At 35.0% G+C, this 13015-nt stretch overlaps 1 protein-coding gene across 3 annotated transcripts in view; it reads left to right on the forward strand.

Annotated features, from left to right (window-relative positions):
- Window positions 1-13015, forward strand: part of FBXO8 (F-box protein 8) — a 43902-nt gene that overhangs the window by 619 nt on the left and 30268 nt on the right. Inside the window, exon 2 of one of the 3 annotated variants that reach the window (XM_079772947.1) lies at window positions 3268-3316. The exons of the other annotated variants lie outside the window; for them this stretch is intronic. The gene's annotated coding sequence lies outside the window, so the exon portion shown is untranslated. The remainder of the gene's footprint in view (window positions 1-3267; window positions 3317-13015) is intronic. 3 annotated transcript variants of the gene reach the window in all.

Genomic DNA, 13015 nt, shown 5'->3' on the forward strand with positions numbered 1-13015 from the left:
GTTACTTTTGTGGCTTTTTTTTTTTTTTTGGTGCACAGTTTTAGGTTCTTTACATACTTCTCAGTAATATGAATGCAAACACAGTTAAAGTCACGATAGATTGCCAGTTGCTTCAGTTATCAGACTTTGGTTATAAAGTTGAAAGATTCTTCGTTTGTCCTCTTTTGTTCGTTTCTCTGTAACTGGGCTTTAGTTTCTTATATGGTGGATGCTCAATTAAATATTATTCATTGGATGACATCACATAAATGATTCCTAATCCTCAGCCACTTAAGGTTTTCGTTGTTTTATTTTTAGGCTCTGTTTATGTTTTGTTGAGGTTTGGTAATTTAGTAATTGAGTGTGCTTGTTTTAACAAGTGGAATTTAGATTTTAAAGGATCCCAGGTGTTTCTGTCTAAATCAGTATATCATGATGTTTACTACTGCAAGGTGGAGCTAATTTATGTTTTCCATTTCAGTTTTTCTTCTCCCTCTTTTAATGTTTGGCATTTGGTAACCTTATTTCTGAGGTAGAAGCCCCCCCTCCCCCCCGCCTAAGAAAATGGTTTGCAAAATTGAGCAGAATGAAGAATACTTTTTTTTTCCTATTTTTTCAGGTTGAGTAAGAAACTTCCCATTTTTATCCAGTTAACTTGACAGTTTGTCTGATTAGATACTTCATTAGTTATCCATTGCTGAGTAACAAATTGCCCCCAAATTTAGCTGCTTAAAATAACAAGGATTTATTATAGCAAAGTTTCTGTGAGTCAGAAACTCATGAAAAGCTTAGCAGAGCACCTCTGACTCATGGTCTTTCATGCAGTTGTGGTCAAGCTGTAAATGGGGGCTGAGATGTCACCTGAAGATTCCTCTGAGGGTTACAAGGATCCACTTCCTAGTGCATTCACCTTGTTATTGGCAGGCCTACTTTTCTGCCACATGGGTTTCCCCATAGGGCTGCCTCACAGTATAGCAGCTGGCTAGTCCATCTAACCGAGAGTCCTAAAGACTCTCTATAGTCTTTTATAACCTAATCTCCGAAGTTTTTTCCCATCACCACTGCCATGTTGTTTGTTGGAAGTGAGTAAATAATCCAACCCAAAATCTATCTGGAGAGGATTACACAAGGGCTTATCCCAGGATGCCAGGATCTTTGGGGGCCGTCTTAGAGGCTGCCTAACAGATACCCTGCCTGATAAATTTTAGGAGTTAATAGATAGGAATAACTGAGTAGAAATGCGGTCAGACTGTAAAGAAATAAACAAACTTATACAAGCCTTATCTCTCTTGGAAAAAAATTTTTTCTCTTCCCCCCCCCCCCCCACTAATTATTTGAAGAGAGGCTTATTATTTTGCTTGGGAAACTGCCTGAGGGATGATGTGTATCTGAGGAATGCTTGTTTTTTAAGGTCTCTGTGAGCAGAGCATATCACAGCTGGAGATTGTGTATTCCTTACTCATTGCCTTTTTATATGGTTGAAATTGTATCAAAGCAAACATGAGCAACCGTTAGCTTTTAAGGAGGAAAGAAGTTAGGAAAGGGTAGAGGAAAGCCTTCTGTTGTGGAAAGAAGGCAGATCAGTGGCAGTCTTTATGTGGTATGAGAACAAAAAGGGATGGGGGAGAGGCATGTCCTAGAGTGGAACTAACTGTATCTTGCATGTCTGTTTTTAAGCACTATTCGGTGGCAGGTACCACCTTTTCCAGCATTACCTGGATGTACATGACCAGCACAGCTTTTGTCAGTGAACCATATAAGTTTATCAGAAATTAAAGGTATAGACTTCAGGTTTTCTTGTGACACTGTTTTGGCTGTGACCCACTGTAAAAATGTCTATGCTTCTTCCAAGTTTGAAAGATGTTGTAAATCCTTATCTGTAAGTAAAGTATTACTCAAGTTTATCTCTTATCCCTCAGGGGCTTAATACCAGCCTGATTGTGTCAATTCTCAGATTGTAAATTTGGCTTTTAAATTGGGGCTCCCTATCAGGTTAACATACTTCATTTATAGTAGTTTGGGGCCCTTAGATGGCTGCAAAATTTTAAACAGATGCTTACAAAAGTAACACAGTTGATGTACTTTCACCCATAAAATATCTTAAGGTAATAACTTCTAGATAAGCTAAAACATGAATTGTAATTTATTATGTATGATCAGTTTAATAGGGGATGTTTTGTGTGTTTGTTGTGTTTTGTGTAAACTACAACATTGAATTACCAAGAGATGACCTTTTTTAATCGTAGTACATTGAAATTAGTCATTCAGATTTATGATTTTATAGTTCATTGATTAGCCAACTGCTGTGTACACTATTTTTTTCTATATCTTGATTCAAATTTGGAAACAGACTAATGGTTGGCCTGTGATAATGCATCAAAATAATTAATATTGAAAGTCTGTGAAACATACATCTAACCCATGATACTTTTTCATTGAAGTATTTTACTTAAAATTTTAAAACAACTTTAATATCATACATCTACTTCTAAAAACTTATGTTCCCCATTTCCTTATTTTTTCTCATCATTTTGTTATTCTGACAAATTTATTGACATAGATTCTACACTAAAACTAAAATGTCCTGACTTGAGTAAGATTACATCATATTTGGGGCAAATACTTTTGTGATATAGAGATGAGAAAAGATATTTGTGGTTTCAAATTTATGCAGCAGATTTAGGGAGTTTAGCTCTGTAATCAGCAATTTGCATATTCTTCAAGAATAGGTTGTACAGGATTTCATAAACTGATTGAAAGAAGGAGCGAGATTTTAGCAAGTGAATCATGCTTGGAGAACGAACCCCTATTGGCTCATGCTGAATAGTGATTTGTAGAAGTCATGAACATGGAAAAGAGAGATGGGAAGGGCAGATGCTAAATACACTCAAACACACATACATACATCTGTCTCCATCACCTCTTCATTTTACTTTCTAAAAGAATGTTTTCTCATTTTACTTTTATAGAATCATAGAATTTTATAGCTAAAAGAGACCTTAGGGATCATCAAGTTCAAAACCCTTGTATCACAGGTGAGGAAACTGAGACTGAAATTTAAGTGACTTGCTCAGTACCCACAACTAGGTAAAGAAGAAGCCTGAATCAGAACCATGTTTTGTGTCGGAATCTTTATTATTAGATGTTTCTCAGCTCATTTCTGATTTTCCCCCTATTTGGGGCTTCCTTTGATATTTATTTTATTTTAATACATTGTTTGGTTTGTGTAAAAGTAATTCAGTAAGAGTTACAGTCTTTGTTTTGTTTTTAATTCCACAACTCTCATAGGAATGGCCATTGTGGTTGGTGGGCATGGAGTGTGGTATGTCCTGAGGAGGTGAGTTGGGATATGCAGCTGCTGATTATAATTGGGTTGAGTAAATAGTGCAGTTAAGTAAGAACCAGTGTAATTAAAAATAATGCTGGTGAGAAATATGATAAATTTATTTAAAAGTTAAAACAGACAGTGGAACATTTTTTGAAAAAGAAGCTGAAGAAATTAAATAGGCACACAGTTCTCAGCTTTTGGGTTACATTTAAATGACGCGTCTTAATTTTTACATTTGTTTAGATGCCATTTGGTAACACTCATTATAGAATCAAATTAAAGAACAGGAAAAAACCTCCAGAAAACAAAGTAATATTGTAAATCTTTGTGAATTAAAACAAGTACAACTGGTATGCCTTTTAGGAACAAAAACTGCTCTTGCAGGACCAGATCTTTAAATTTAATGAGTGGGTTTTTTATGTGTTTAATGTACCCTGTGACCTCTTAGTCCTTAGCTATTTCCCTTTTCTCCTTAGAAAGACCTCCTTGTGGACGGACCCTTCCTTCATTTCTTTACAGTTGTTGCCTTTCAGCTTTAGAGGTGTGATTGGTTATCAGGTTTTTTCTTTCCTTTCCTTTTTTTTTTTTTTTAATTCTCTACTCAGACTTTTCTAAACTACCTTGGTGGTCTGTTCTTTTGGAAGTAGAGAAGTAAATGCTGGGCTGCCAAATTGATTCTAAATGTCTCATAGAAAATATTTTCTCACAGAATCTCCTGTGTTCCTATGCCATTGAGTAATATCAAAATATCACAGATTTTTTAAAACAAAAATATAGTTGTTACTTCTTTCTGCTAGAAAAAAAAGAAAATTGTCAAAAGGGTACAAATAAGTGAACGTTCCTGATCTTTAAATCTTAATATACATTGCATTTGAGAGATAACTCTTTTGGTACATACTTTAGATCTCTATCTCTGAAGTAGGCAATTTCTTATTTATAAATTCCACCATGTAGACACTTAAGAAATATCAAAGAAAACTAACTATTTATAATGAGTATTTAAATGAGATTTTTCATGTCAATTGCAAACCAGTAATTTAACATTGTTTGCTCAGGAAGAGAAGTAGGGAATGGTTTTGCTTCAAACAAAATTATTTAAAGCAGAATGCTTTTTTTAAGACCTCCAGCCTCCTTTATATTTTTCCCATCTGCCATTGTGTATTCTCTACCTGCATAGGGTATAAACTATTCTTTATTACTTATAGTTGTCTCCACAGCATGTCCATTTGAATGCTTAGTGTCATGGAATTACTAAAAGCCTTAGTTCTGTTAGCCTTTTCTTATAGAAGATGCTTTATTTGATGTCTAACTGTCACAAGGACATGTTTTGACTAAAGCTGCTTAATATTTTAAATATAGGCTTTCTATTAGATATTCCAACCACTATTAATAAATAATTTCTGTCTTATTCTTTTGTAGAAATACTCTGCCTTTTTGAAAAAAGGCAAGACATTACAAATGCAGTCAGTCCAAAGCACCATCCCTTTTAGAAATACAGCCATCTTCTGAAAGTCAATAGAAAAGTATTATTGTTCTTAAAAACTAACTGATATAGTTGTTGGTAATTAATCTAATGTAAACTGCCTTCTAGGTGGAAGTTCCTTTATGCTGTTTGCAAAAAATTCATTTAGACTAAAACTTTTTTTAAAAAGAGAAAACTACATCCAAAATTGTGTTAAAAAAAAATGTAGGTATAGCTGTTTCTCAGATGTTTACATTAGAAAAAAAGAAAGTGAGGTAGGACCTACATACAGCTTTACCAATTAAAAGAGGCTTTTATATATGTTATGTTAGTTAAGGCTCATTAGCAACCCTATAAAATAGATAGGAGTGAATTCCCCTCTTTTATGAGAAATAGAAGCTCAGAAAGCTTGTTTGAAGTATTTACAGTCACACATTATATGGCATAATTGGAGCTCCAATTTTAAATTCACCCTTCAGAATAACAGTATCAAGAAAATTTCTACCCATTTCTCTGTCAGACATTAACATATCAATAGCGATTAAATATTATGTTAGTACTTAACACCAAAACAGTATCTTTGTTATCACTGGCCTTATTTGCTAAACTTTGTGTTTATATATCAATCTAAGCAAAGTTAGCTTCTACTTTATATATTCACTAGTTGTTATTTTCTTCTCCTATCAAAGGTGAATGGAATCTCTCCAAATTTCACAAATCCTAAATTAATGAAATTTAGAACCAGGATATGACTACTCGGGTAATTAAGTACAAAATAATCAAGTGTACTCTGAAATGGAAAAAACACAAAATAAGTGTTATCATTTAAAAGGGCGTGAGGGGTGGCTACAAAACTATCTCTTATTGTAAACTATCTACTGTGGGTAGGTTCTCTAAGAATCCATTGGGTAAGAATTATCCATTATTTTACTGATGAGGCAAATGAGGACCACAGACTACAGGCTCATCAGATTCCATGTTGGAGTTTGAACCAGACTTGTTTTCACATCAAAGCCTATGTGCTTTCCACAAGAACAGTAGTCTGAAAGAGAAGCACTGCTGGGAAAGAGAATGGAGCTAACAAGCAGTGACAGAGGTAAAAGATGCGAGCCAGTGATGAAGAAACAGATGGTAGATTGCCTTTGCCATCTGTGGGCTCTAACAACTCTGGGCATGTGGTTTGGTGGTTAAGAATAAAAGCTTTGGACATTCATAATCCATATTTAAGAAAGAGTTTCTTGGTAGCCCTTAGAGGGTGAAGGGGTGGGGGATCCCAAGTGGATTGGAAAGGGGAAAGTTGGGAGAAAGATGTACCTTTCTATCATATTCCTATATAGCAGAGTTTCAGTGGATTCCTACTCTACTCAAACTCTCACAATATGTCATATGTAAAGTATATGATTTTATAACTATGTCTATTAGATTAAGATTAAATTTACCTTATTGAAGAGTCACTGGGTGAAATCAGGAAAAATAAACCAGGTGATTGTTGTGTAAGTATCTCTGCTGCACTTTAATAAGACAATAAAAAGTTGATCTGTAGGTGTATGCATCTGCATAGGGTTGCCCTTGCTCTGGTTTGATAGCCATTATGTTGGGCCACTTGTAAATGCGAGTAGGAGAGGAGGGGAGTCTTTTCTCTAAGGTCATTCACTTTCTTTAGTGAAACCGCCTGCCTCTTCATTTTACCTAGGTAAGGAGAGGGGTTGAAATAGATGCATAAGCATTCTAGACACACGATGTATGTGTGTTGGTGGCTAAATTGTGGTCTGTTGTTCCATGTGCACACATTTAATTCTCACAAAAAATTGTAAAGGGGATTTTTTTTTTCATTATTGTGTAAGTAAAGAAACAGTGACCCAGAGATGTTAATCCTTTTTTTTTTTGTTCCCCATTTTGCTCTGAATTACTTCCATCTTTATTCTGTATTTTGGACCCCTAAAAGCCTCTTGAGGGTTCTGTAATGTACTTCTCTCCCTGCTCTTCCAGACTTTTCTCCTCCTTCTCTTCATGGGTTCATTAGTAAGCAATCCCCTTCCACTCTCATGTTACAGAAATCTGTTGAAATTTCATGTCCAATTAACATCCTGTTTTCCTTTCATAGGTTTAGTTTTTACAATTTTTATTCCTTTTCTCTCATTTTAATAGAAGGGAAAGGTGATAATTATATGTGCTCAATCTTTTTAAAAATATATATTTTATTGATTTTTTTACAGAGAGAAAGGGAGAGGGAGAGAGAGTTAGAAACGTCAATGAGAGAGAAACATTGATCACCTGCCTCCTGCACACCCCCTACTGGGGATGTGTCTGCAACCAAGGTACATGCTCTTGAACGGAATCGAACCTGGGACCCTTCAGTCTGCAGGCCAACGCTCTATCCACTGAACCAAACCGGTTAGAGCTGTGCTCAATCTTATATCTTTTTAAATACATGTATTTTTATTGATTTCAGAGATAAAGGGAGAGGCAGAGAGAGATAGAAACATCAATGATGAGAGAGAATCATTGATCAGCTGCCTCCTGCACGTCCCCTACTGGGGATTGAGCCCACAACTCGGGCATGTGTCCTTGACCAGAATCAAACCCAGGAACCTTTAGTCCACAGACTGATGCTGTATCCACTGAGCCAAACCAGCTGGGGAATCAATCCTATATTTCTATCAAGACAAAAGTTGACCATAAAAGATTTTTTCAAAAGTGAGAACATTCTTTCTTCTATCTGCTGTCCAATTGATATTTTATGTCAGCCACTTTCAACTGTTTTCATCTCATGGCACACATAAACTACTAAAATTCTGCAGCATACCAAAAAATATATTTTTGCCGATCTGATAAAAAAAGAAAAAGGTATGATTTTCATTCATTCACACCAGACAACTACTGTTGTATTGGCTGTTGTCATTATTTAAATTTGACAATCTAAGGGAAAAAAGGTCAGCACCCCTGACTGAATAGTCAGGTGTTGCATGTTTTAAAAATTCTTGTGGCACACCAGTTGAAAATCACTGCCTTATGTCATAAATCATGATCATGAGATGGTACCCTACCATTTATATTTATCTTAATTCTGGTTTAAAACCTATTTCTAAAACTGTGAATGAATTGAAATAATTTTAGAGCTCAGAATATTAAAATTAAGTTATATAATACCAAAAGAGCTGTTTTAGAAGGAAAATTATCAATGATGTATAATAACCCTACATGTAACATGCCTAAAATATTGACAGGTACCACAGATCCTTTAGAGGTGATAGCGGCTATTCTCTCCATAATGGATCTTTAAGTAAGAAGCTGTATGCACTCTTCTTGGTAAATATTTTCCAAAGAAAAATGCTGGAATCAGTCCTAAAATCATGTTAATATCCATTTATGTTATCCTAGCTACTGGGCCATGGCACATAGGATTTTAGGAATTGAAAGTTAAATTTGAAGTGTAAGATATGATAGTACCAAAATATAAAATTTAAATAAATGAAAATAAAATACCCCTCTGTCATTTAGCTGATATGACACATTTATCCATAGCACCACTGAGTATTCAAGGTCACTTAATTTGGTTACCAATCTCTGTTCAATAGCCTTTAGTGCCAGGTTTTTGAATCTCCTGTCCACTCATGGAGTGCATTTGTGAGTAGTACAGAATTGAGCACGAATATTTGACCTTTAAACCAAGCAATATAAAATAGCTCTGAGACAGAGGGAGCATTGTTTGACCACTGTATTAAAGCACTCAAGATTAGTTAAATTGATAGCCATGTTTGCATAATTCCAGGAAAATATAAATTCCTTAATAATATTTATTTGCCTCTTTGGCCATTGCTTCATTTGATACTTCATCCGATTTAAAAGGGAGTTCCAGGTTTATTATATTTGGGTTAACCATGCTCAATGAAGAATTTAAACTTACTAAAGAATATCTAAATCTTAGTTTATTAGTATCGGTTTTATTGTCAGTTTGAAAAATAAGAAAATATATAAGTGTCCTAATTACCTTGGTTTCTTTTCCTCACCACATAGCTTAATTTGTCCTCTGAAAAGAAAAATTTCAAAATTTGATAACTTCTAGAGGATTTTTGTTAACATAATTTCTCCTCTGTAACCTAAGTAATTATGAATTTTTTTGCTTATTTCTATCAGATAATAAATAATGAAATACTATTTCCACATTTAGAAATACCTTTGATTTCATTTTGAAGATCCTTATAATTGCATAGATCTGAAGATGATAAACTTTAACAAAATATATTCACATCTGGAAGAAAAATGCATGGGCCATCTAGAATAGTATAAATTTACAGTTCTCATTATTTGTAGATTTTGTATTAGTGAATTTGTCTACTCATTAAATATTTTTATCCCCAAGTCAATTTTCTTGACACTTTTCCAATCATTCTTGGACATTTGCAGAGCTGCAAAAATTTGCATCCATGGAGACACACATTTCCAGCTAAGTTTGAATAAGGCAACGAATGCTCTGCCTTTTTTAGTTCTCATGTTGTAAACAAATCATTTTTGTGGTTAATATAGTGCCACAGTTTTCCCATTTGTGCCGTTTGTTGATGATTTTGTGATTTAAAATGGCCCCCAAGTATAACGCTGAAGAGCTGTCTAGTGTTCCTAAGTTTAAGAAGGCTGTGATTGTGCTTTACAGAGAAAATACCAGTTAAATAAACTTCTTTCAGAATTGGTGAGTTCTGTGGTAGTGAACAGTAGAAAGACACAAAACAAAATTATGTATTGATCAGCTGGCAAAAACGTCATGTCCAAAGGCTCGCAGGAATCTAACCCTGTTTTTCTTCTAGGAGCAGTGGTTTATTATTTGCTAATTCCATGTTTGCAGTGATTTTACAGAACTATAAGAATTGACTGGTTTTTTTTATCTTAACATGGAATAGACCAGTGGTCGGCAAACCTCGGCTCGCGAGCCACATGCGGCTCTTTGGCCCCTTGAGTGTGGCTCTTCCACAAAATACCACGGCCTGGGCAAGTCTATTTTGAAGAAGTGGCGTTAGGAGAAGTTTAAGTTTAAAAAATTTGGCTCTCAAAAGAAATTTCAATCGTTGTACTGTTGATATTTGGCTCTGTGGACTAATGAGTTTGCCGACCACTGGAATAGACTAATTATCCTATATAATAAAACCCTAATATGCAAATCGACCAAACAGCTGAACCACGGGTAGCTGTGACGCACACTGACCCCAGGGGGCAGACGCTCAAAGCAGGAGCTGTCCCCTGGTGGTCAGTGTGCTCCCACAGGCCGGACTCACAGCTGGCGAGCACAGCCGCAGTGGCGGGAGCGAGGGGGCCTGGGAGCGGGCCTAAGCCAGCAGTCAGACATTCCCCGAGGGGTCCCAGACTGTGAGAGAGCGCAAGCCGGGCTGAGGGACCCCCATCCCCCAGTGCATGAAATTTCATGCACTGGGCCTCTAGTGTTCTTATAAGAGTAAGTATTGTTTTCAAAAAATAAATATCTCTGTTTTGAATGAACAAATAATCAGTAGTGATTTCATCACAAAATCCATATTTATACCAAAGTATTTATTTCAAATACAAAAACTTCTTTTTGTGTTTAATTTTTATTTAGTTTGAAACTCTTAGCCTACTCAGTGATTCCACTATGCAGCTTAATTTTTTGATCACGTAATTGACACAAATGACAAATTTTAAGAGTTTGAAATCATGCAAGAACTCAGCATGAAACTATCATATTTTCTCTCTCTTTTAGAGCCAAATGTTGAAGCTTACTCATGATAACATAGGACCTGTTTCATGCCATTTCTATTGACACCACCATAAGGCATGCTGAAGTTTAAAAACATTTTGTGAAACATAAGGCAGGATTTTGTTTTTTTAGGTTTTGGATGTTGTTTTTTAAAATGTAGTCATTGATGTAAAAGAATTGCTTTTATGAAGGGAACAAATAACCATGTCTAAAATATCAGATAGGGGATGAAGAATTATGTAAATAAACCTTACCATGCTATGCAAGTGTCGACATGAACAAATGAGCTTATTTGGTGTACAGAACATGAGGGCAATTAAGCATCATTAAATATATTTTACCAAAGTACTAATCATTTTTACTTTGTGAAAATATTATTTTGTCAAAACAAAGTGATAACATCTTAGTGGTTATTAGCTGTGGAATGAAACTTTACATGCATTATCTCATCTAATACAACAGCCTTTTAGGCTATAAGTGTTATTTTCCACATTATATATGAAGAAACTAAAGTTTAGAATAATCAAGTAAATTTCCCAAAGTCCTGTAAGTAATAACCAGTGGAGTGAGGATTTAAACTCCTCTGTTGGACTTCAGAGTCCACAACACCGCTCCCTCCATGACTTGCTTCACAACGTCTGCAAAGGATATCATGTCTTTTTGAGAGTTTTATGACTTTTCTGACAGTTCCATTCACATTGCACATCCCTGTCACCCTGAGGAAGATTGGGAGTGGGGTAGAACACTATAAACACCCTTTCCTTTCTCTATCGGATAAACTTATATTAATCTTCCTCAAATGGTTTATTGTACTGTGTTCTTGCCCAGTATCAACAACTGCTTTAAAAGAAAAAATGGAGTCCCAAAAGGGCAATTTGCAGTATTATTTAACAGTAGGAGAATAGAAAATGCCGTTTTCTTTGTCTGAATTATGTGTACATGAGCCTAAAACTTCCCCTCTCCCCATCGAGTTGTTTTTTTTGTTTTTTGTTTTACTTTTTATTTAAGGACCAGCTGCTGGCTTTACCTCTTTCTACCTGCCGGATGCTTTCTGAATCACATCCAGCGCTCAATTTTAGTGATTCCCATTAAAGTCCAGAGCCTAGGGAAATCTCCCTGAGTCTGTGTTTCCTAGCAACATCCCTGAGAGTAACAACAGCTGCTTAACCATATGCCACTGGAAAGATGCTGTAGGGGAAATACACAGAAATTGATACTAAATGCCTTAAACCTTGAGACTCCAAATAACCATAGTTACCGTGTTTGATTTTTTACCTTTCGTTGTGCCAACGTAAAGAGACAAATAAGTTTAAGTATCTAAAATTTACATTTTATTACAGGCTACTTGAGCTTTAGCAATCAATGTGATTTCTATATATTTTCTTGCTGAGGTTAACGCAGAAATAGCCATGATGAAAAGAATACCTTTCTTTATAATGTTCTCGAAATGTTAAATATGTATCAAAATTAAATTATCCATTGGGCAAACTTAAAATTCCTTACAAATTTATGTTGATATTCTGTATTTTTCTGTGTTACTTTATTTTTGTTTTGTCTTTTCCAGGATGTCATAATTAAAGTCATATTACATATGACTCTTCAGATCAGTTTCTTTCACTTAGTTATATGCATTTAAGTTTCATGCATGTCATTTTATGGCTTGATAGCTCATTTCTTTTTTTGTACTAAATATTCCATTGGATGTACCATAGTTTATCCACTCACCTACTGAAGGACATCTTGGTTCCTTACAAGTTTTGGTAATTATGACTAGAGCTGCTATAAACATTCATGTGCAGGTTTTTGTGTGGATATAAGCTTTCAGCTTATTTGGTTAAATACCAAGGAGCATGAATGCTGGATTATATGGTAAAAGCATGTTTAGTTTTCTAAGAAACAACCATATTATTTTCTACAGTGACTGTGCCATTTTGCATTCCCACATACTTGCCAGCATTTGGTGTTGTCAGTATTTTGGATTTCATTCTAGTAGATGTGTAGTAGTAGTTATCTCATTGTTGTTTTGATTTGTGATTGCCTAATAACATGTGATGTTGAGCCTCTTTTCATATGTGTATTTGCTATCTGTATATCTTTTTTTGATAAGGTGTCTCTTGAGATATTTTGCGCATTTTAAGTGGGTTGTTTTTTTTTTATTGTTGACTTTTAAGAGTTCTTTGTATATTTTGGATACCAATCCTTTATCAGATAAGTGTTTTTGCAAAGATTTTCTCCAAGTCTGTGGCTTGTCTTTTTTATCTTAAGATTCTACAATAAAAATAAGAATGCAATTACTAGAGCTTAATCATGAATAGAGGAACTACTACAATTCCTGTGCTTTGTGTTGTAGGAGGAAAGATTATTTTTGTGGTTTCTTTGCAAAAACAAATTTCCCCACATTTTAAAATCATTAATATGTTTCTTCTCTGTCTACCCCCATCTCTTAATAACTTAAGCTCCTGTAAGTCTAAGCAGTTCACTGTAAGGAGGAAGAGTGAAAAATTATGCTGGACTCTTTTTTTGT

This window comes from Cnephaeus nilssonii (assembly GCF_951640355.1).
Source record: "Cnephaeus nilssonii genome assembly, chromosome: 5".
NCBI lineage: Eukaryota > Metazoa > Chordata > Mammalia > Chiroptera > Vespertilionidae > Cnephaeus > Cnephaeus nilssonii.